The sequence below is a fragment of the Ambystoma mexicanum genome, chromosome 1p, assembly GCF_040938575.1.
Source record: "Ambystoma mexicanum isolate Mex_15411 chromosome 1p, UKY_AmexF1_1, whole genome shotgun sequence".
Lineage (NCBI taxonomy): Eukaryota > Metazoa > Chordata > Amphibia > Caudata > Ambystomatidae > Ambystoma > Ambystoma mexicanum.
The window spans coordinates 649,328,706-649,352,696 of record NC_090921.1 but is presented as its reverse complement, the minus strand read 5'-3'; positions in this window follow the sequence as shown (position 1 = coordinate 649,352,696).

The following is a 23,991-nucleotide window of genomic DNA, read 5'->3' as shown; positions in this document are numbered from 1 at the left end:
TTAAGAATTAAAAATTTAAATTAAGATGTCCTAAGAATATATTTGTGTGAGGAAATCAAACAGGAACAGGGTGATTTTGCCCCAGCATAAACAGAGTTTTATTAAAGTGCAATAAGCCAATTGTGAAATTGACTACTGTACAAATTGGTGAAGCCAGGGAACATCTCCTAGCTAAATTATTTCTTCAAGGAGAATGGGTTGAGGACAATTCTGGAAGCTGGCAAACCAGAATTGTGCGGGAGGTTACCTCAGTAAGCAATGATATTTGGCTTAAATGCGGAATATTGCACAAAGCACTTACAGCATTTTATATGACCACACCTGCTCATGATGAACAGATACAAATATCTCAGCTAACTGCTCAGTTATATTTTCATTTGCTTTTAGTGGAAGAACGTTGATAGAATAGTGAGGCTAGTAGGATGAATCAGGCTATAGACCTGTCACAGGCCAGGGATCGTGTTCAACAGCTCAAAGATGAGCTGAGAACACTGCAGCAAGATAGTGCTGAGTGTGAAACACAGTTCTGTGCACTGAAAATGTGCATAAAGAGTGTGGAGAAAATCTGAGCACAATGCAACACAAACTATATGACCAGGTTGCTCATAATGGAGTAATTTTGGATGACATTATGGCCTTTCAATTACAAATAAAGCAGTTGAAAAATGAAAAGTCAGTTAATTATCTAAGAGGTTAATTCCCAAAATGACTTTGATCAGATACATCAGCAGGTAAGTACTGTGAAAAAACAGAGGACGCAGCTGATTCAGGAAAAATACCTCTTGAATCAGGATAACAGCATCCTTTTACAGAGGATAAATCAGTTGGAAATGGAGGTAGAACAAGAACTGTCAGGTTCTAAGGAACAGACCACAATTATAGAAGAAAGGAATGAGCTAGTAGAATTAGTGAGGCAAATAGAAGCTGAACTATTAGAAACAGCAAAATGTAAGGATGAACAAGAGAAAGAGATTAGTCTCCTGAAGGAAAAGCCCCTTGAATATGCACGCATCATACAAGGCTCACAGACGGTAAATGAATCACTTCAGCAAGAGTTGCAGCAAACAAAGGATCGGTTGGTAGCTCAGAGCAAGGTGCATGAGATTAATCAGGCCTTAGTATCAGAATTAAAAAGCCAGCTCTGTGCCTAACAACAGCAAATAGATAAAGAGAGACACAGGTGTGAGCGCCTCACCAAGGAAATGAAAAATTATAAACTGGACCTGAGTTACCCTGACCAATCAGGATACGGGACAAGGCCCACTGATAAAGGTGAGGTGCCCTTCCCAACAGGGGCCTCATGCCAGCATTTACAACCTCTTGTACACAAATGGGAACCAACCACATGCATGCTACCTATCAAGAACCGGGTGACTTGAGGCAGTTAGACTCACCCAGCCCTAGCCAACTGATTAAGAAGGCCAGTCCCTGTCCTATATTGATGAGTATTCATCTCTACCATGCAGAAGTGAAAGTGGCTGGACCAGTGTGTCCTGGGAAGCAAGGAATAATATTGTAAGTACTCAGACCATGAAAACTCCTATGAGGAGAAAATCAGGGAGTTAGATTTGGCTGAAGATGTGATTACAAAGAGACCACCTTGCCCACTTTGCTGAAGGAGAAAAGCCAGACCCTCAGCCTAGGAAGGGCATTAGCCTCTGTGCATTCAGGGGAACGGGGGAATTCCCCAGACTCTCTGGTAGGAGGAATGAGGAAACTGGGTTCTCTACTGGGCCTAAAAGGAACTCCAGGGAGAGTGACCCTGAGAGTTCACTTTTGTCCAGGCAAGAGGAGTTCAGACACTGTGGTTCTGGGAGATATTCCCAGTCTCATGGAGATAGGGAGCGCCTAGAAGACCAGGAAGTGAGTAGCAGTAGGAGCTCTGAGTCAGAAGGTGAATGGACTCAGGTGCCTAGGAAGAAAAAGACAGCAAAGCAGAGCAATGGTTTTGTGAAAGACCTAATAGGACGAATCAAAGCCATAAAGAACTTCCCAATCCCATACCAAATGCCAAGTATTCGGTATGGAAGCACCTGGATCTTTATGAGCAGATTCCAGATCAGGAATGATGTGAATTGTATAGCATTTGCTAAATGGACGTTCTCACCTGAGTACTCCAGTTTCTTTGCAGGACTGGAGGATCCGGATCATCATAAATGGTCTACTAATAAGGCGGCCATATTGAAGCATATTTCCACCCATAGGAACCCACAAGAGGCCCATGAGGCTGCATATAACTTGCAGTGTGTGGAAAATCAGGCGGCACCTGGAGTTTGTGCAGGAGCTAAAGCAGGCATTTGCTCAGACTTCCCTGCGGGTGAACACCAATAGCAGGGATTTCATAACTACATATTGCCATGCTTCCCCAAATACATAATGACTCAGTTGGTGCGTGACTTTCACAGGCCTAAGACTTTGGATTGGGTGATTAAACAGACCACTAGGATTTATGAGGTCCAAAAGCCTGCTGAGAGTAAAAATACTGTCAGCCCCCCAAAATAATCTAAAACCAAAGGTGTTGGGAGTAAAAATGACTCCTTCATTGGATTTGGAGATGGGCCGGCCTAAAGGTAACCCTCCTGCCAACATGAAAAACAGAAAGCAGAAGGAACCCCCAATCCAGCCCAATCGAATGGTAGTCAGGCGGGGACCCAGAACAATAATCCCTATCACCTATATCAGTCCTGGGTACAAGGGAATTAATGTCATGATGCCTACCTCCAAGGAGCCAGGTCCGACCCAGCAACCCCAGAGGCAGGCATCATTTCCCCCAGGGAAGTACCAGCGGGCCCAAGCTGGGGCCCTTTGGACACAGTCCTGGTGCCTTAGGCGCCAGGCTCATGTTGGACCTCTGTCCTGGCGCCTTAGGTGCAGGCTCATAAAGCTAGACATGTGTTCAAGTGTTTTAAGGTGCACTTACCTGATGCAGACCATGCTGCTACATCCAGGCCCTCTTGAGGCCTGAATGGAACTACTTTACCTGTGGACCTACTTTCCCCTGGGTGTGGTTGGGGAAGGATACATACCTGATCGGTGGAAGGATACATACCTGGAACTTCTTCCAAAGCTATTTAAACCACGCCCGATCAGCAACTCACGCTTCGTGTTGTTCTGCTCCTCGCAGCTGGATGCTCACCATGTCAGCTCCTGCATCTGGACTTCAGCCACGCCTGTCAGTATCCTGGGTCACCTGCTAAGAGAGAATTGGAGAGAAAGAAGACCTTACCTGCTAAAGCTGCATCACGGAGACTTCACACCGACGATCCTGAAAGGGAAGACATCATTTTAAAAGCATTTCGCTTCGATTGCTGCAGCGCTGCATTTCACTCACCTTTCCTGGGCACCTCCATCTTCAGCAGCGATCATCCGGATCCACAGCCACTTTCCAGAGCCTAGAGAGAAAAAGACAAGAACACAAGGTGAGAGAAGGAAGGGAATAGGAAAAGCTCAGTTTCCTTTTAAGACCCCTGTTGGGTCATTCCCATTTCATTTCGGGTCCTGCCGCTTCCTGGCATTCCGGACCCCGGCCCCTATAGGGAAAAAAGACAAAGACATTGAATGAGCGAATGCAAAGACATTACCCGAACGCTCATCCAGAACTTACCTGTCATTTACTGGAACTGCACGTTTCACTTCGGGTCGGCGCCATATCTCCGGCATTCCGAAACCCCGGACCCTAAGGGGAAAAAAGACATAAGCGATTAGCGCTTGCTGCAATAAGACAATGAACATTATTATAAGGCTTGAACTTTTGAACTTGCTACAGAACTCTTACAGCGCCTTACCTGAATAGTCAAGCTTATTTGAACTCCCATCAAACCTCAATCCAGTGAAGTAACTGGGTTTCAACGCACCCCTCTATCAGAAGCAGGATGGAGAACTCATCCTTCCAGACCCTAAGGTGAGACTTCACGGGGAATCGAGGAAGGGTATCGTGGAGGGCTGGAAGGGAGTGGGAGGCTTGAGCATTATTCCGTCAGTAGGTAATACTCCCTTTTCACACACAGGGGAATATTCCTGCGAGCCAGTGAGTCCATCTTCAGAGTCCTGCGCTTCACCATAGAAGAAGCATCAGCACTCGAAGCCAGACCTGCGCCTCCGTGGGAATCAGGTGAGCGTGACAGAACGCGAAGCCTACCCATAATTTCCCACCCGGGCGCTATGGAGACTTCCGAGACAGATCAGCTGGCCCAGCTTTTGGGGGAATTACGGGCAGAAGTGCACTCAGCCCGCCAGGAGACTAATGCTCTCAAAAGAGAACTGATCATATCTAAGGAAAGAACAGATGACCTGGCCAAAAGGTTATTGCAGGCCCAGGCAGGGCACACTCCTTTACCTAATTCCAGAGATACTTCCACATCAATGGGTTTGAATAACCCGGTACAAATCAATCTACCTGGACACATGCCTTTGGGCCCGCCTGAACGTTTTGCGGGGGATCCCAAGAAATATGCCGTCTTTATGAACCAATGTCGTTTACACTTTCTATGCAGACCCGGGCCCTTCCCTAACGACCAGACCAAGGTAGCCTTTATACTATCTTACCTCAGTGGCAGTGCTGCCGATTGGTCTATTCCATTGGTAAATCAGGATGATCCCATTCTCCAGAATTTTCAGGGCTTCCAGGCCAGCATGGAAAGATTGTTTGCTCAACACTCTCAAGGACAGGCCCTTGATAACGAACTGCTATCCTTACGACAAGGTAATCAGGATCTTCTGTCCTATGTTGCCACCTTTAATAGACTGATTGTGAAAACTGGATGGCCAGAAAACAAAAGGATCACATTGTTTCAGCGAGGCCTGCGCGGAGAGCTTAAGGATGTTCTAGCTCATATAGTAGATCCACCCCAGGTCTGCGCAGACTACATAGACTTGGTGGTTTAACTTGATCACAGACTTCAAAATAGAAAAGCAGATCGGTTCAAGTACGAAACCCGAGTACCGATCAAAACCCATGCTAACTCCAAGAGTACTGACGTATCCGAACCTATGCAAATCGGCGGTGTTAAAGGACCATTAACACAGAAGGAACTAGAGAGAAGGCGGCAAATGCAACTTTGCCTGTATTGCGGGACTTCCGGTCACTTTCTTCGAAATTGTCCGGTTAAACCAACGAAGAAGGTGGTTGAAGCCACTGATAACGATTTATTGACACCTGATTCGGGAAACGACCTAGCCCGACAAGCGTAGGGGTCCGCTTGCCGAGCTTGAAAACAAACTCTTTGACCTCGCATTTTGTCATGCCAATGGTGCTAGTAGACCCAAAACAGCCTCAGCTGTTGCATGCTATAAAAGCATACATCGACAGTGGAGCTATTGTAAATTACATAGACCCTGAATTGGCTTCCAGGATTAAGCTCCCTCTCTGCCCGAAAGTAACCCAAGATGTCATTACTACAGTAGACGGAACCGAAATTGCCTCAGGGCCTGTAACGCATTCCACTGTTGAAATGACACTGGTGGGTCAGGATGGACATCGGGAAGCAATCGTGTTTGATGTGATCAAGGCCCCACAATTTCAAGTAATTCTTGGAATTCCTTGGTTAGAAACACATAATCCCAGAATCGACTGGCGAGCAAAGAAGATAAGTTTTCCTGATTGTGAACCAACTTGTTACCCAAGAAATCCAGTTATGGGTCTAGCCTCAACAACTTCCACCCCTGTAAAGCTACCGTCTGAATACCAAGAATTCCAAGACGTTTTTCAGAAGGAACAGGCTAACACGTTACCTCCCCATCGGTTTTACGATTGCCAAATCGATCTGGTACCCAATGCTCAACTACCTTGTAGTAGGATTTATGCTCTTACGGAACCTGAGAACCTACATTTGCGTCAGTATTTAGATCAGTACCTAGCCAATGGTTTTATTCGCCCGTCCAAGTCTCCTGTCTCCTCAGCTCTGTTCTTCGTGCCGAAAAAAGAGGGCGACCTTAGAACATGTATAGACTATCGCGCCCTAAATCAAATAACGATTAAAAATCGTTATCCTCTGCCCCTGATCCCTGAGCTTATCGACCAGGTGAAAGACACTTGTGTATGCACCAAGTTAGATCTCCGAGGAGCTTATCACCTGGTGCGTATAAAAGAAGGCGGCGAGTGGAAGACTGCATTCCGCACCAAATTTGGGCTCTTCGAATATCAGGTGATGCCCTTCGGTTTGTGCAATGCACCTGCCGCCTTTCAGTACTTTATGAATGATGTTCTTCGGGAACTTATCGACGTCTGTGTCATTGTTTATATTGACGACATCCTGGTGTACTCCTCTTCAGAATCTGATCACAGAAAACATGTTAGGGCTGTTCTTGAGAAATTGCGCCAGCAGAGACTATTTGCAAAGCTCGAAAAATGCGTTTTTCATACCACAGAAGTGGAGTTTCTCGGATTTATCCTGACACCTCAAGGAGTCCGAATGGACTCGCGAAAGGTGGACGCCATCCTCAAATGGCCATCTCCTAGCTCGGTGAAGGGAGTTCAGAGCATGCTCGGCTTCGCCAATTTCTATCGAAGATCCATCCCGGAATTTTCCCGAACAGTCCAACCCATCACAGCTCTCCTAAACAAAAACAAACGCTTTGAATGGACTCTTGAGGCCGAACAAGCCTTTCAGGACCTGAAAACCAAATTCACCTCTGCACCTATATTGAAGCACCCGCACCCAGATCTCCCTTACATTGTTGAAACCGACGCATCCAGTTCGGCCATGGGAGCTGTCCTGTCGCAAAGAGACCCAGAAACTGACCAACTACACCCTGTGGCCTTTTGGTCCAGGAAATTTTCTCCTCCTGAAATCAACTACGCAATTACCGACAAAGAGTTACTGGCTATTAAAACTGCTTTCAAGGCTTGGCGTCACTACCTTCTCGGGGCAAGACACACCATCACCGTAATTACGGACCACAGAAATTTACAGTATTTAAAGACGGCCAAGGCTCAATCTTCACGACAACTCCGATGGGCTCTATTCTTTGCGGAATTTGATTTTGTAATTACCTATCGCCCTGGCTGCAAGAATGGTAAAGTGGACGCCTTATCCCGGATTGGCATGGAAGAACCCAATTCGAGTTTAGAACCTGTGCCAATCATACCTGAACAAAGAATCTTAGGCCTTCTTCATTGCAAACTATTGAGGACATCCAAACGCAAGTAAAACAACTTCTAGAACCTTCAGCCTTACTGGAATGGAGTCAAAAGGGTCCTCATTACACCGTTAAGGATGACTTACCCTACTTCCAGGAGCGGTTGTTTCTGCCTAGTAAAGAATTGCAAGAACTTGTTATTGCCCATCATCATGAATCATTAATGGAAGGACACCCTGGTATCGCTAAAACGGAGGAAAAAATCAAACGCCACTTCTGGTGGCCTTCTTGGAGAAAAGACATAAAGTCTTTTGTTTTGTCTTGCGGAATTTGCGCCCAAAACAAGGGTCAAAAGAAAAGGCCAGCCGGGCTACTTCAACCCTTGGATATTCCACCGGCACCATGGCACACCTTGTCAATGGACTTTATAACTGACCTGCCTCCTTGTGCTGGTTACAACACTATCCTTGTAATTGTGGATCTATTCTCCAAAATGGCCCACTTTATCCCTTTAAAAGGTTTGCCTTCAGCTTCCACCTTGGCCAAGGAATTTCTGGAGAATATAGTTTGCATACATGGTTTCCCTTCCATACTAGTCTCGGATCGTGGAAGTCAATTCATCTCCCATTTTTGGAAGAAGTGTTGCCAACTAGCACAAATAGATGTGCGGCTATCCACCAGCCACCACCCCCAGGCCGACGGACAAACTGAGAGAACCAATCAGACTCTCGAGCAATATCTTCGGTGCATGTTACACCAATCCGAGTTAAATTGGAAAGACATCCTTTGGATCGCAGAATATGCATACAACAATTCAGTGCATTCTGGGACCGGACAAACTCCTTTTTATACTTTGTATGGTCACCATCCTCGGACCTCTGATCTAGATCCACCTCTGACCCTGGAAATGCCCGCAGTAAATCATCTGCATTCCACAATAACCCGAGCCTTCAAAGAAGCTGCAACTCATTTACAGCAAGCCAAGAAAAAGTATAAAGAAAACGCTGATTTGCACCGTAGTAAAACTCCTCCTTACCAAGTAGGAGATCAGGTATGGCTAGCAACGAAACATTTACCCCTCAAGGGCCCGCGAACTTTCAATCCGAGATTCATAGGACCTTACCCCATCAAGGCTATAATCAATCCCGTGGCCTTTAAACTGGATTTACCGTCTAACATGCATATTCATCCAGTTTTTCATGCATCACTTTTGAAGCCAGTACAACCAGGGACCCGACTGTCCAAGCCTCCAGACCCAGTTCAAATTGAAGGGGAATTAGAATTCGAAGTTAAAGACATTTTAGACTCCAAGGTGTTAAAGTACAAACTCTTCTATCTTGTTGACTGGAAGGCATATGGACCTCAGGAGAGATCGTGGGAGCCTAGTAACCATGTTCACGCACCTCGATTAATACAAAGGTTCCACCGGAGATTTCCGAACAAGCAAAAACCCCCGGAGGGAACAACCTTGGGAGGGGCCTTGAGGGGGGGTACTGTCATGATGCCTACCTCCAAGGAGCCAGGTCCGACCCAGCAACCCCAGAGGCAGGCATCATTTCCCCCAGGGAAGTGCCAGCAGGCCCGAGCTGGGGCCCTTTGGACACAGTCCTGGCGCCTTAGGCGCCAGGCTCATGTTGGACCCCTGTCCTGGCACCTTAGGCGCCAGGCTCATAAAGCTAGACATGTGTTCAAGTGTTTTAAGGTGCACTTACCTGATGCAGACCATGCTGCTACATCCAGGCCCTCTTGAGGCCTGAATGGAACTACTTTACCTGTGGACCTACTTTCCCCTGGGTGTGGTTGGGGAAGGATACATACCTGATCGGTGGAAGGATACATACCTGGAACTTCTTCCAAAGCTATTTAAACCACGCCCGATCAGCAACTCACGCTTCGCATTGTTCTGCTCCTCGCAGCTCGACGCTCACCATGTCAGCTCCTGCATCTGGACTTCAGCCACTCCTGTCAGCATCCTGGGTCACCTGCTAAGAGAGAATTGGAGAGAAAGAAGACCTTACCTGCTAAAGCTGCATCACGGAGACTTCACACCGATGATCCTGAAAGGGAAGACATCATTTTAAAAGCATTTCGCTTCGATCGCTGCAGCGCTGCATTTCACTCACCTTCCCTGGGCACCTCCATCTTCAGCAGCGATCATCCGGATCCGCAGCCACTTCCCAGAGCCTAGAGAGAAAAAGACAAGAACACAAGGTGAGAGAAGGAAGGGAATAGGAAAAGCTCAGTTTCCTTCTAAGACTTACCTGTTGGGTCATTCCCATTTCATTTCGGGTCCTGCCGCTTCCTGGCATTCCGGACCCCGGCCCCTATGGGGAAAAAAGACAAAGACATTGAATGAGCGAATGTAAAGACATTACCTGAACGCTCATCCAGAACTTACCTGTCATTTACTGGAACTGCACGTTTCACTTTGGGTCGGCGCCACATCTCCGGCATTCCGAACCCCGGCCCCTAAGGGGAAAAAAGACATAAGCAATTAGCGCTTGCTGCAATAAGACAATGAACATTATTATAAGGCTTGAACTTTTGAACTTGCTACAGAACTCTTACAGCGCCTTACCTGAATAGTCAAGCTTATTTGAACTCCCATCAAACCTCAATCCAGTGAAGTAACTGAGTTTCAACGCGCCCCTGCATCAGAAGCAGGATGGAGAACTCATCCTTCCAGACCCTAAGGTGAGACTTCACGGGGAATCGAGGAAGGGTATCGTGGAGGGCTGGAAGGGAGTGGGAGGCTTGAGCATTATACCGTCAGTAGGTAATACTCCCTTTTCACGCACAGGAGAATATTCCTGCGAGCCAGTGAGTCCATCTTCAGAGTCCTGCGCTTCACCATAGAAGAAGCATCAGCACTCGAAGCCAGACCTGCGCCTCCGTGGGAATCAGGTGAGCGTGACAATTAAACCAATCCTGGGGTATGTATACACTCCCCCACTCCAGGGGTGGGGGCATTAATCAGGTAAGGACTACCCCGGGAAACGTCCCTCCAAACTTCCCTGAGGAGAAAAGTATCACTTCACCTCCCAATCTGAACTTTTTAGCCAGATATGCCACAAACCAGAACTACCAAAACAATCCTTCTCTCTCTCCCCGGTTCCAGGACAATAGATCCCTGAACACGGGAGAAGGGAAATTCAGGATGGTAAATTATGAGTGGGATTTCCATTACCCGAACTACTCTGGGAGAAGGGACAGTTACCCCTTTCAGGAGCAGCACAGGTATGACTTGAGACTTCCCTACCACCCAGACAAGGTCTGGCAGCTGGAGCAACAGGTCCAGCAACTAACCAATGATCTGGGTCACATGCTGAGGGCTCAGTCCAACTCTCAACCTAACCCTGCTTCCCAGAATTCACCAACACCCAGGTTTGATGCCCCAGTGGGGAAATGACAGGAGGAAACCTCTGACAAACCACAGGGGAGATAGAAAGCCCTTTAGGAAGCTTCCTTTCTCACCCAAACAGATCATCACCTAAAAACCTCTCAGGCTGGAAGAGTCTCTTCCACCCATGAAATGTTAGAACCCACAGATAAAAGGGTAAGTAGGAGAGGCCAAAGAAAAACCCACTTTGTGGATGTACTCCGGATTATCTTCTTTGTAAGAGAAGAATCCCTGGAGTATTGAGGTAAGCAGACCTTCTCTTTCAAAAATGGTGGGATCCCTCCCAAAGAAATATGGGTCCCAAAAGACCCTGAGTGGGACAGGGTAAGTATAGCGATCGACCCAGAACCAGAAACTATTCAACCCCAAAGATGTGAGCCACACAGAAGTGAAACAGAGGGGGTGTCCTTTCTCCAAACAGGTTCTGATAACTATTGCCAGGTATCGGGGGGCAGCCAAGGAGCCGGGGAAAAGGAGGATTCCCAAGCAACTCCCATTGCGAGTTACAGATTCCCAAAATCCAACACACAAAACTGGCCAAAGTCCCACAGTGTCGGAGTTCAATATTAAGAATATGACCACAGGCTATCAAATAACTAAGACTTTCTTTTCACCTTGGAGGAGAAAGAAGGCCAATTTTATGCACCAATCAAGGTGCAGGGTCAGTGTAAATTATCAGCTCTGGTGGATACTTGATCCCAAGCCACAATCCTGTTAAAAAGGACCCTTGACCAACTAAACTCAGGACGGGGGGCATCAAATTCCACTCACACCACTTCCTGGACAACTCCAAAATTTCGAAAGGAATGATTTTTCCATCGAACAGACTGCAGATCTTGACATAAAAATTGGATGCACTAACTGAAACATCGGTTGATATTTGTGACTCCAGAGGCACACCTTGGTTACTGGGGAACAATCTCTTGAGGAGGTTATCGCCTCTGATCGACTGTGCAAACAGGGACCTCTGGACTCAGGACTCATATCTTATACTGCATGATCCTGTCATTTTCATCTCTATAATATCTGCAAAGGCCACGCTTGTTTTTCCATGCAACTAAGCGTCACCTTTCTTCAAATTTTCATGTCTTGACTACTGTTCAGATATTATCATTGGTTGCGGCCTTTCAACTCTGAATCTTATCTTCTTTAATCTTTATCTTACTTAAGTTTTGTATCTTACTGCCATTGCCATTATTTACTGTACCGATGTTGTACTTTTAAGCAGGGCTTTGGCAAAAGCACAACATATATCTGTGTACAATATACAAACAATATCAAATACACTGGGTCTCTCAGAAAAGGCGAGTCCACTTTCTGCTCTGTCCAGACAGGAAAGTTACCAGGGACACTTGCAGGGCTTGCCACGTCAGCAGACAGAGTCCTGGGCACTAGTGGCCAGCTGCAGTCAGAACTTTTCAACAATATGCCACTTCAAATGTTCCCCTGAAGCAGTTAGGGAGAAGGACGGCACTTTCCTTGGAAGTACTTACCAGTAACAGCAATGGCTAGTCCTTTGGGCAGTTTTTAGTCCAACAATGTCCCATCAAAATCTTCAAGTTGGTCCAAAGATAATTAAAAGATGATTCCACCCCCTTATAAAGTCATTTTTGCCACAGTGGATTGGTCGATTCCAAGCCTTCCATAATGGGCCAATCCTTTCTGCTGTAACAAGGGTTTTGTCTTCTGATGTCAGCTCCCAGAGTGAGTCGCCTGGAGGAAGCTAGGAAGAGACAAAAGAAGGAAGTGTGTCTAGATGTTTGCAAGATGATGGGAGCCTTATCCCAACGTACCTTCCACAGCTACACTATATTCCCTCCCTGAGCCACTTTCTGGGATAATTAAATCGATTAATTATCCCCTGATGTGACTGCCCCATTGTGTTGCAGAGATCCCCTTGAAGTACCCAGCTCCCACCTTGGCCGATGCGGGACTGTTTTATCCTCGTGGGAACGTGTCAAGCCTTCCCAGCAGAAAACAGAGGACATCCAGGACTGGACCCTACATCTGCTGTGGGTGAAACTCCCAGTACCAGACAGAATTACACAAAGGGCTCAGACAGCTGAAGGAGTCACAGGAAACCAGTTGATAGTACAATGACATTGGGGTGGGGTGGGGAGTTGTCAGTTGTAATTATATTTCCCCCTGAACTACTATATAAAACTAGTTTCAGCTGTATACTTATAATTAATAAGTTCTGTCACGAGGCCATGGGGATACTGTTATGTAATTCGATTCATGTGTGCCCACTGCCAAAGGCAGTCCATGGTTGTTAGAAATAATAGAATTCCAGCCAGGTGTTTCAGGAATGCACGCTATTCAGTAACTGCTATTTTGCCAAATAACATTGCTGATGCTGGTATATCAATAGCCAGAGTGAAGCAAAAGTACACATGTGTGCACTGCACATTTTATAGCATAGGGCACTGGGAAATAAGGCCTGATTTGCATAGCTCACTTTCTGGGAGAGAAAGAAAGCATCAGTTTGCACAGCAAAAATTAAAAATAAATGCCAGGATAGTACACACTTGCAGATAGAATTTTGACACAAACCAATGTGGTTATATCACTGGTGCTGTAAGAAAATCAGCTATGTTAACAGCAAATACCTCTTTCAAACCAGGTAGAGACAAGAGGGGATATTTACATGGACCTCTCCAAACAATCCTTCCTGAAAACTGATACATTTGGTACATACAATCTGTATGGACGGTACTTTGTCCTTTCAGACTTCCACTGTATGACTGTTAGATAGAGTGTTTATATGATATATCTATCCTCACTATCTATCTTCAATAAACCACCAACAATTCTTTGCATTCATCCAAAAATATACTTTTCATTTGTCTTAAAAACATTATCTATTTAAAACAGTCATTTGTACTTCATTTGATTGATCAATTGTTGAAAATGTGTCATTAGATTTTAATCTCAACTACCCCTCAATAGTACAAAGACCATATAGTATGTTTCGTTCTTTGAGAGGACCTAACACCATTGTCAAAGATTCAAAAATCACCAATTGCATAGGTTTCAGTTTTTCTACTTACTCGTCCCTACAGCAATACCTGAGCATTCTGGATCACAGACTAAAAAAAACTAAAACACATCTATAACAGGGCCATGAGAGAACTTAAAAGGCTCAAGACTGCAAAAACCACAACACACCAGCATGCAAAGACCACAACACACCAGCACTAAGAATGCTAAACTGTTTACCGGACAACAAAAATACATGTTAAAGTGCTCTGCATCACCAACCATGCCAGGGCCATGAAGCTGAATTCATCAAAGGAAAGGCCATTCCATACCGCGCAAAGAGGCCTTTATAATCCAGCAGCGATATACAGGTAAAGAGTTTGAGATACGTTGAAAAGCATCAGAGACGCTCAGCCTCCTCCAACATTACAGCCAAATTCTGGAACTCACTTCCAAGGGCAAGTCACAGAATCCAGGACCACCTTACCTTCCAGTAAACACTAACGACTTGGCTGTTCAACAAACAACAGCCAACTAACGCCCAGCCACTAAGACCCCACTGCAGGTGTTGGCACTGAATCAAATGCCCCCAGGATGGCTCACTGTATGAACGTGTGATAGGTCGAACACAGGAGCTCTCCAAGAATCACCCCTACGTCAAATTTCATGCTGCAGCTCACGAGCTGGAGACTCGTGAGTAGATCAGCCTTGGTCAGCCCGATCAAAGAACCATTACTGTACCTCACACCACATTGCATGCCCCCCCCCCCCCATCTAGACTTCATTTTAAACGAGCCGCCATTGGAGCAGAACATGCACGGACATCCGCTATAGTGCTTGGCAGTGGCTGGAACCCCTATTTGGCTCCAAGTCAATCCCACTGTATTGAAACACCGTGCTCCACTACTACCTCGCACCTAGGTACCCCACTGTGTCCAAACTCTTAGCTGCCCAACTGCTTACCACAGGATCTCCCACACCAGCATGTGTGCACCAGGATTCCAACCTGCATGTCTCTAAGGCCAGACCAGAAGCACCCCCAACTGCTTGACCATGAATCTTTCACACTATCAGGAGCCCATGGTGATTCTCTGGGGGTACGTTTGATTCCCTTCTGTTGTGTACTCCTGGGTAAGTGCTGCTGTTATCTTACACCACTGTGCTTTCGCCAATGATAGTAACTCTGAGGTATTACTCACTGATACCTCGGTTTCACTTCCACTGTGGCCGCGTAGGGTTCCATTGTTACCCCAGGTACTCCTTTTTGACTGCTCCTTGAGGTCTTCCCCGCACATCTTTCCTTGTGATGTAGGACGAGGTGCTACGCAATGTTCACTGACAGATACACCAGACAGACCACACTAGGGTACATCAAGGGTTCTCCTGTGGAAATACTGCCAAACGGTATTATTATAAGCATTCAGTACCTAGAAGGGACCACGTGATTCTGAGCAACGCTAACTATTCAGCTGTTCCCCATTTTCGAGACTATTGGGAAATACCGTGTTATTGCATGCCGTATATATTGCATTCCGTTATTGCTTATTTGTGACTTTACCTGCACGCAGTAAGCAGCATTGAAGAGTTGCACATGTGAACCTCGTAATTATCGGGAACAGTAAAGCATGGGTATTTACAAATATAGGATGTTTTACCTCTTACCACCAAATTCGTAATCTGGCTCATGGTGCATAGCGCTTAACACGTAGACTAACCAGATGGGCATTTTCAAACACAAAAACGTGACCGTTATGCAAACGTGTTGTATTTTTGCAACTCTTCGTGCATATACTCTTAAAATATTCACATTAGCTCATTAAAAATAAGTGTGATTCCAATGTGGTTTATATTGTGATGTGATGCAAGATACCATGCTGCCAACTTTTAAATCTAGATGACATCGCTGTTGTCAAGGCACATTAACAGGCTGCAGGGTGCTTGGAATTTGGCGGTTCTGCCGCCCACGTTGGTCGTGCTGGGAGTCACGTAGCGTACGCCAGTGAAAGACCGCGCTGTTCAACGGCACGCCGGCCGGCTGTGAGTCAGCACTTGGACTTCCTGCCCGGCTCGCAGTGTCCTCCAAACCACGGACAAAACGCGTAGCGTCACCACGGCTGCTTGGCTTCAGACTTCTTGGAAATGGCGATGACGCCTAAACTTTGTCAAATCCAATGCAATCTATGACGTATGTTTTTTCATCCTTAGTTCTGAATGACACTTGAAATGGTTATTGCATAGTCTGCAGGATCACTGAGCCAGAGAATATCTACTGGGCATTACATCCTGTACTCTGAAATAATCATTTTATTTAGAGTATTTGTAAGTGATTTATAAAGTGCACCAAACAAAGGACACAGGGCTGGCCCAAGGATTTGCGGTGCCAAGTGCAGCAAATTAAGAGTGCGGGCCCCTTGATTTGCATTTGATAAGATCACAGGAAGTGACATCATAAAATAATGACCACTACCTATGTAGGCAGCAGCAAAAACATGGTAATCCGGGAGAAGAATTTCCATTAATTACACTAGCAAAGTATAAAAAAATTACCACCTTTTAAGCCCGACAATGTATTATGAATTATTCCAAAGAAAACAAAATCCAAACATGAGACCTGCGCCTTAATGCCACTTTATGTGTTCTTGTGGGTAAGTATCTGCATTGGATCATGACAACCTGGTGTGAAATCCTAGCAGCTGAACACTTCAACAAGCACACTTTTTTTTAATGCTGGCCTCAAAAACTCAGAACCGGGGTTGCGTCTATCTGTTGAAAAAAGTGGGCGCCTCTGTCCACCCACATGTATCGACTTGGGCCCTGAAAATCAGAACAGGGCCAGAACCAGGGAAAATATCCCTTCCAGTCTCCAGCATGACAACCTCTCTTGTCACAACCTTGGTAAATATTCATGGCTCACTTGCATACTTCATATATAATGTGAGGACAATGTTACATTCTACTTAAACTCTTTTTGGCCTGGTAAATATAAACATGTGGAAATAAGGCAAATAGCTAAAACGGTTTTGTGCAATATGTTTAATTATGCTGGAGGAAGGCAGAGATTTAAAGCAGCTAACTGCTGTTTTTCATGTACTTTCAAAATAAAAATGCCCCTTTGCAGTTCTTAACACAACAATGGTCTCTTAAATAGACCATCAATCGTAAATTGCACCCACTTTAAATGCTCTGCTTCATGAAAGAAAGTGACCAGCAGTGCTTATGAGGCCCGCAACACCTACTGGGCTGCTGGGAGGGGGTGGAGGGCGTTTTGCCTCCCCAGAGTCGCAGCAGGAGGTTGAAAAGTGAAATGTTACGTCACTGCAAGAAACAATAGGGAGCCACACCTCCAGGGACAGCTGCTTTTGAAAATATATTCCGGCAAGCTTGCCTGTCATCATGCAGGCTGCAGCATGTCGCTTGCGTGCTCAGAGTGGACTGCAGCAAGCTTAGGGACTCTGTGCACACAGCCCATGCTGCAGTCTGGAAAAGGGAGTCAACGACTCCCTCGGTGCTGGGAACAAGTGCAGCCGCACATCCTGTACATGCCTTGCGCCGGCCCTGAAAGGACGCTGTCTTAAGGGTACAGTATGAGTGTAGATAAGGCAAATATAACAAACATCGACAATGCCAACAGTTTGCCTTTTGTGTAGGCATTGGAAAGGCCTTTGCCAGGCACTGCCATAGTGGTTATAACTGACCATTGATGGCAGCAGCAGCAAAATGGTACGAGTACCTGGGCATTTGAAAGCAGTGCATGGCAAACGCCTTATACTTATACATAAGTATAAACTGTTGGCTTTACCAATGCTTGATTTTAACAGGACTTCAATGAACGACATGCATAGTGCTTATAAATCGAGTATCTGAATGCTGACATGGTCAAGAGATTTTTATTACACCCGGGGCCAGATATTTAACATTAGCACAAGTTCTAAAAAGTGGGCAACTGCTTTGATAATATAGAATGGAGCAAGCCATTTTTGTCATAATCCGTATCATCTAAAAACATTTCCACTGGGGCAAAAAAATAATTATACTGGTTTTTTTGGTACTATTTTTGTACTAGTCTTCATAACATACAAAGAAATATGTTTGCTACATTTCTTTTCTTGTTACTCATCAGACAGTAAATAAAACAGTCAATTTCCTTTTTGCCCTTGTGAAAAGATTTTTAGATAATGCAAATTGGAACTTAATCTGTTCACTCAATTCCTAATTATCTAGGCATTAAAACCGGTGTTAAATTCATTTGCTCCACTTTTTTGCACCAGTGCAAAGCTTTGATAATTTGGCCCTAGTAGTGCATGTACAGCTTCAATTAAGGCCCTGATTCATGGAAAAATGCACATTGATCCCACAAAGTCTGCGCGCTAAGAACGACTCTGAGAGGCCCTACGTGGATTGTTACTAATGCACGGTCTGTGTATTCATGGGATCCAAATCGCAAAGCAACCCGACCCGCAAAGAAAACCGAGCTGCATGAGGAACGCCAACAACACGCCCCCATGCAAACAAAAAACATAGCCATAGACCAACAGTTCCTCAAAACTCTGCGTCCACCACTGACCCAACATCCAGCATCCCAGTGACATTGTGCAAGGTGCCCCGTAAGTAATGGCTGCACCCCTGCCAATCTGCGCAAGGTCCCCCATAACAGCTGCACCCCTGCAAACCTGTGTGAGGTCCCCCGTAAGTAATGACTGCACCACAGCCAATCTGCGCAAGGTTAGGCGTAAGTAGCGGCTGCACTCCAGGTAATATGCACAAGGTCCCACTTTAGTAACGGCTGCACCCAAGCCAATCTGCATGAGGTCCCCCGTAAGTAACGGCTGCACCCTTGGAACCTGTGCGAGCTTCCCCGTAAGTAATGGCTGCACCCCTGTGATTCTGCGCAAGCTCCCATGTAAGTAAAGGCTGCACCCCTGTGAACCTGCGCAATCTCCCCTATAAGTAACGGCTGCACCCCTGCGATCCTGCTAGCCCTCCAACCTACTCCTAATGTACCCAAACTTCTGCTAAATACCCCTACTGTCTGCAATAGCTCCCTTAAGCCCAAACACCACCCCTTAGCCCCCATCACCTCTGACACTACCTCCAGGCAGCTCCCTCAAGCCCAGAAACCACCCACCAGCCCTGCTCACCTCAGACACCACCCCCAAGCAGCTCCCTCAAGCCCAGGCACCGCCCCCCTCCACAGCAATCTCCTGGGACGTCCCCCCAGCAGCTCCGCCCAATGTTCCTTGCACTCCCCCAGTCAACTCTCCCTCAGATGAGGTGGTCTCAAGAGTGGCTGACCGGGTTGTGTGTTTTGGTCTGGTGTCCCTGTTCCTGCCCTTCTGCTCTACAGCAACGCCTCTGCCCTCTTCATGAGCTGCTGCAACTGTGGAAAATTGGGACAAAACACATTGACATCAGTAATCATCGTCAATGGATGTGTGGCATACACAAGATTAACCTCACAAATCATGCAGCATGTTTCAACCATGAACTGACACACACGTACGTGCACAAGCAAACTGCATGTCAAATGCTGCACGAGTGTAGTGTGAAGACTGAATCACAGTCATGACACTTGCACATGCAGCCATGTGCATGGGAACAGCACCAGGGCACCTGCCCACACAAACACAGTCACCTACGTGCAAGCAAGCAACATGTACCGGCACACATATCTGGGAACAAATTGAACATGTCAGGTAGCCCAGCATACATATATTTAATTTACACACTTACACTTGTGTTCCAAATGCAGGGGGATGAGAGGTCACATCCCTGTACTGGAGACGTCAAACCATCAACTTGACATACACAGGCATCAATGCACATGTGTCGCTGTCAGCAAATGTGTCTGCATGGATGCACTGTTAGGTGTGCCACACATGGAGTCATCCATCATGCATGTTGTCAAGGGTTTTGACCCATGTTAAATCAATAGACTGGGTAGATGTGGGGATGAGCTGTCACTACCCATTATTCTATCCCAGAACAAACTAAATCAATAGACTGAGTGGATGTGGGGATGAGCTGTCGACACCCACATTCACGCCAGAATCCAGGAGAACTGCGCAGTTGGCACAAGACCACTCCAAAGATACAACCTTCTTGTGGGGGGTTCCACATCACCACTCTACTGTAAGGATGCCATCAAAACAATGTTAAGCAAGGGTCCTATACTATCAAGCAAAAGACCACTCTATTGAAATGCAGTAATTCAAGACAGATCCCAAAAATGGATGCAATACCGGTACTCACCACTATCAGAAAGCTGGCGTTTTAAAACCACCAGACTTTTGTGTAAAACTGAACAGAGGAACCCAAACCAGGCCAAGGAAAGACTTGCTAAGAGGTGGATACAATGTAAAACTATATTCTGAAATGACTTGAAGGAAGTAATTATTTAATGTATATGTAAAAATTGTAAGTTTTGATTTAAACTGGGAACTAAAGTGACATTTAGCTGAATTCTGCCTGACAACAACCCCCGACAGGAGTTGAAACTTGATCAAACTGCATTCCCAGGCCTGGCTGCCTCCTGCTTCCCCACCAAAAGGAGATGACACCTCTCTTATTAGATTAGGGGAGGGGCACCTGCAGGAGGTTGAACAAAGACTTGTCCTGGAGTCAGGCAAATGTTATATTGGGGGGCCGTAAAGTGGCTTCCTCTTGGGAGAAGTGACTCTGGGAGCCACCCGAGCTGGAGGCGGGGACAGACAGAAGCTTCCCCCATGTGCTTTGGAACCTAAACCACACCCATCTGGGCCAGAGCATAATTTTTTAAAAAATGGATAATTCATAGTATGGACTTGTCAGAATTATATAAGTAATATCATTATTCTGGTGATTTTTCTGTGCACGTTTTAAGAGGTGTTAGGACCCTGTGGTGTATTCTGGGGGGTTGCTAGCGGAAAATAGGGTCTTACTCCAAATGTCTGCATGTTAAAAATCTGACACTTCATCAATTAATTTCCATACTCCTTGCGCACATGTGTGTAATCTTTGGTAAATGTCCGATATTGGTAAACCAGTCAAAAAGCGCAAAATGTTGTCTTTTTTTAATGCAAGCCCCCAGGAAGATCAGAGGCAGACAAGCATGGACCATAAGGAATATATAATGTGTACATGCAATTTCAACAAATTGTGTATCTGGGAAATATGTATTTGAATCAAATATAGATTTGTGGGCAAATTGACCAGGGGAGGATCCTCTGACCCATAAACAGACCTCATAATGATGACAATCCATTTCCTTCCCCCAATCATGGGAGAGGGGAGAATTGGGCCAATGACAAGTAGAGAGGGGCAGGCTAAGTTATGCCACGCACACACCCACTTCCAAAACACATAAAAAGAGACTGCTGGGACAGGTAGAGACATTCATTTTCCATTTCTGTGGAGCATTTTGACGGCCGACATCCCATGCAGACAGAGACCAGAACCAGAGAGCCATAGACTACAGAACTTTGAACCTAGAAGGCCCACTGCAAGCAAAAGTATTCTCAGCAGGCCTTCAGAATCCAGCAAACCTAATCAAACTATTCAACAGCCAGGCGAGCTGTTTGAATTCTTTGCCAAGAACTTTTGCCAGTACCCAGAAAGCAGTGTTACATCCAGAATCCACTTGATCCGGACCGGAAAGCAGAGCAGTATCCAGAACCAGAGGCCGCTGTATCCAGAGAGGCTAGACCACCAGAGGAGAGCTGACCCAGACGCTGTGAGCAGAACCGCCCGAAGTCCAGTCCAGTTGACCAGATCCGTGACGAGGCCCATTCATTTCAAAATTAGGAGTGAGTATCCGCCAGAACTGTGCAGAACGCAATCTCTTAGTTAAAATAATCTAATCCAAACTATTTTAACCTAAGTAGAACTGCCTCCTAGAATCGTGTCATTCTGTTATCTTTAAAACTGAAAACTGTCATTTGTCATTCTGAGCTTTAAAATTTCAAATCCGAACAACTACCTTCACAAAATCGGCCGTATCTCCGGAACCGTTTGTGCTAGGAGCGGAATTTTACTTTTATCTTAAAGCTAAGATTCATAGCTTTCCAACAAGCCTATAACCGACTTCCTTATAGTGGCGCGACTAAATTCGCTGCGATTTGACATTTTGCTCAATTTCAGCCATGTGTAAAAATATTTGTCCTTGCTTTGCTTGCTGAAATTCGTGTGCAACCTGACAATCATTCACAGGGCATTGCTAAAGTGAGCCTGAACTAATATAAACTAGATATCACCCACCCTGAACCTCTAGAGGGAATTAAAAGCATTTTTAGCACATTTCTCACTTCATTATCATCACATTCAAAGCATTTTGGGCCTGTGTTTCAAACTTCTACCTGTTTCCTCTGAGCTTGCTGGGGGGGAACTGAATTTCGTATTGTATTTGATTGTATTCCTTAGAACTGTGTGCTCCTCTTTCCATCTCCTTCCATTTCTTACATTGCAAAGGGGGGGGGGGTGAATTGCCAGAGAAAAAGTGATTATCTTATCTTTTGCTAAAAGCATATCAAGTATTTCTGTACTGCATTTTATTCCTCATTGCTTTTCCCTTGAAACCATAAAAGTATTTTTGCTACCTTATCCATCCTATACTAACTCCTCATTGATTGTAAAGAAGTGTGCTAGTGGCAGATTACCCATTGTTGATCAACATTATATCCATAAGTGTGATATCAATTATTAATTTATTATAAAAGTCTGATATATATCTTGTTAATTTTTCAAATAAACCTTTTAATTTGCAAAACACACCTACTTCTTGGCTCAGTGGGATCAGGGGGATTCTAAGAGGGGGGTGTTATACAAGGGTTGTCATCCAGAGTACTGACCTGGACATAAAAATACATCAATAAGGGTTTTCCTCAGCATCCCCGACTAGGCATTGACTTAGCTGTAGTGTTGATTGAATATTGTTACAAAGTGGGGGCTCGTCCGGGATCTTCTGGGTTAGATTTAGCACTTGTGCAGCTTAATACAGTGTGCTGACGGGATACATACATCCGGTCAGATCACCACGCTGTGGTACGCTGTAAAGCACTCCTCAAAGGAACACTCTAAGGAGAAGGTCTGTTTTGCAAAATAAAATACAAACTTCTGTAAGTCAGGAAGGAACTCAAATTCCAGAATGACGACACTGGTAGACATCAAAATAGCCAGAGAGCACTTCTTACATGAGCTATTTGTGAGAGGTAAGTGGACTCATCAGGACCAAACGGTCTGGTTGCAGGCAATCGCGCAACAGGTCACTGAAACAGGGTCAGATAAATGGAGAGATCAGGGTCCATTACATGTGGCCCTGAGTGAATTATATATGGCTCCTAAAGCTAAAGATGAACACGACAAGATGGTTAGGATAGCGGCATATTTGTATCTATATATGGGAGCCATGCCGGACAAATGTGCTGAAGGCCAAGATCTGGCAAATAGGTAACAGATGGCGTTAGAGAAGGCCCAATCTGATCTGGACTCTTCTGAGCAGAGGCTGCTCAGGAGCCAGGAGTTAGAAAAGGACAGCAGACAGTACATCACTAAAATAAAGGAGGATATGGATGTGCTGCAACAGGAAAAGGCTGACCAGGATACCAGATTTCTGGCCTTGCAGAAGGAGTACCGAGAAGGTTTGGACTCCCTACTGCAGAGCCAGAAAAAGCTGGAGCAACAGTTAGAATTCAATAGGGCATGTGCTGAGCAGGTAGTCACCCTGCAAAGCCACCTAGATAGGGAGAAGGCAGAGAGCAATAAACTGATTTTGAAGGACCTGGATACCCAGGCAGAGTTTGACCAGGAGCGCCAGAAAGCTGGTGCCTTCCAAAGACAAAGGGACGACCTGGCGGCACAGATGCAGGCTCTTAGTCAGGAAAGGGATACCTTAGGCCAGGAAGTCCGCCACTTAAAAAGAAAAATGGAAGAAATCACCTGGCCCTCCAGGGACTGGGTGACCTCCAAAAAGAACACCAGAACTTGTTAGAGCACACCAGGAGGGTGGAGGATGCTCTGGCAAGAAAGGAGTAGGCCAATAGGGACACAGCTCAGGAGGTAACTCTCCTGCAGGAAAGACTGGCCCAGTACTCCAGGACCAATCAGGAGGCACAGAGAGAGAAAGAGGCTCTCTGCCAGCACAATGATAGGCTCCAGCAACAGGTAGCGATACAGGAGAGACTGATAGAGTCTAGTAAGGCCTTAACTGAGAAACTGAAAGCGCAGGCTCTTGCATTGCAACAGGGAGCAGGGGCGGATAGAGATGAGGTTCGCTGGGAAAGAGAAACTCCTGAGCATAACCTCAGGAGCCCTAGTACCAGAGGCCTTCATCTCTCCCAGTCCCTGGACTCCGCCACCCCCATGTCCCCTCGCGCTCATGAGCCCAGGGCCATGGGGATGGCAGATTACTATCCAGCAAGAAGTATGGGGCTCATAGGCGAGTACCACCCAGGAATGGAGGGGCGGGCATCCGGGTATGGGCACACAAGCACAGTGCAAATTAGTGGGGAACCCCAGGAGAGTAGGCCCATTAAGGGCATCCTGAAAACCTCTGCCCAGTTAGG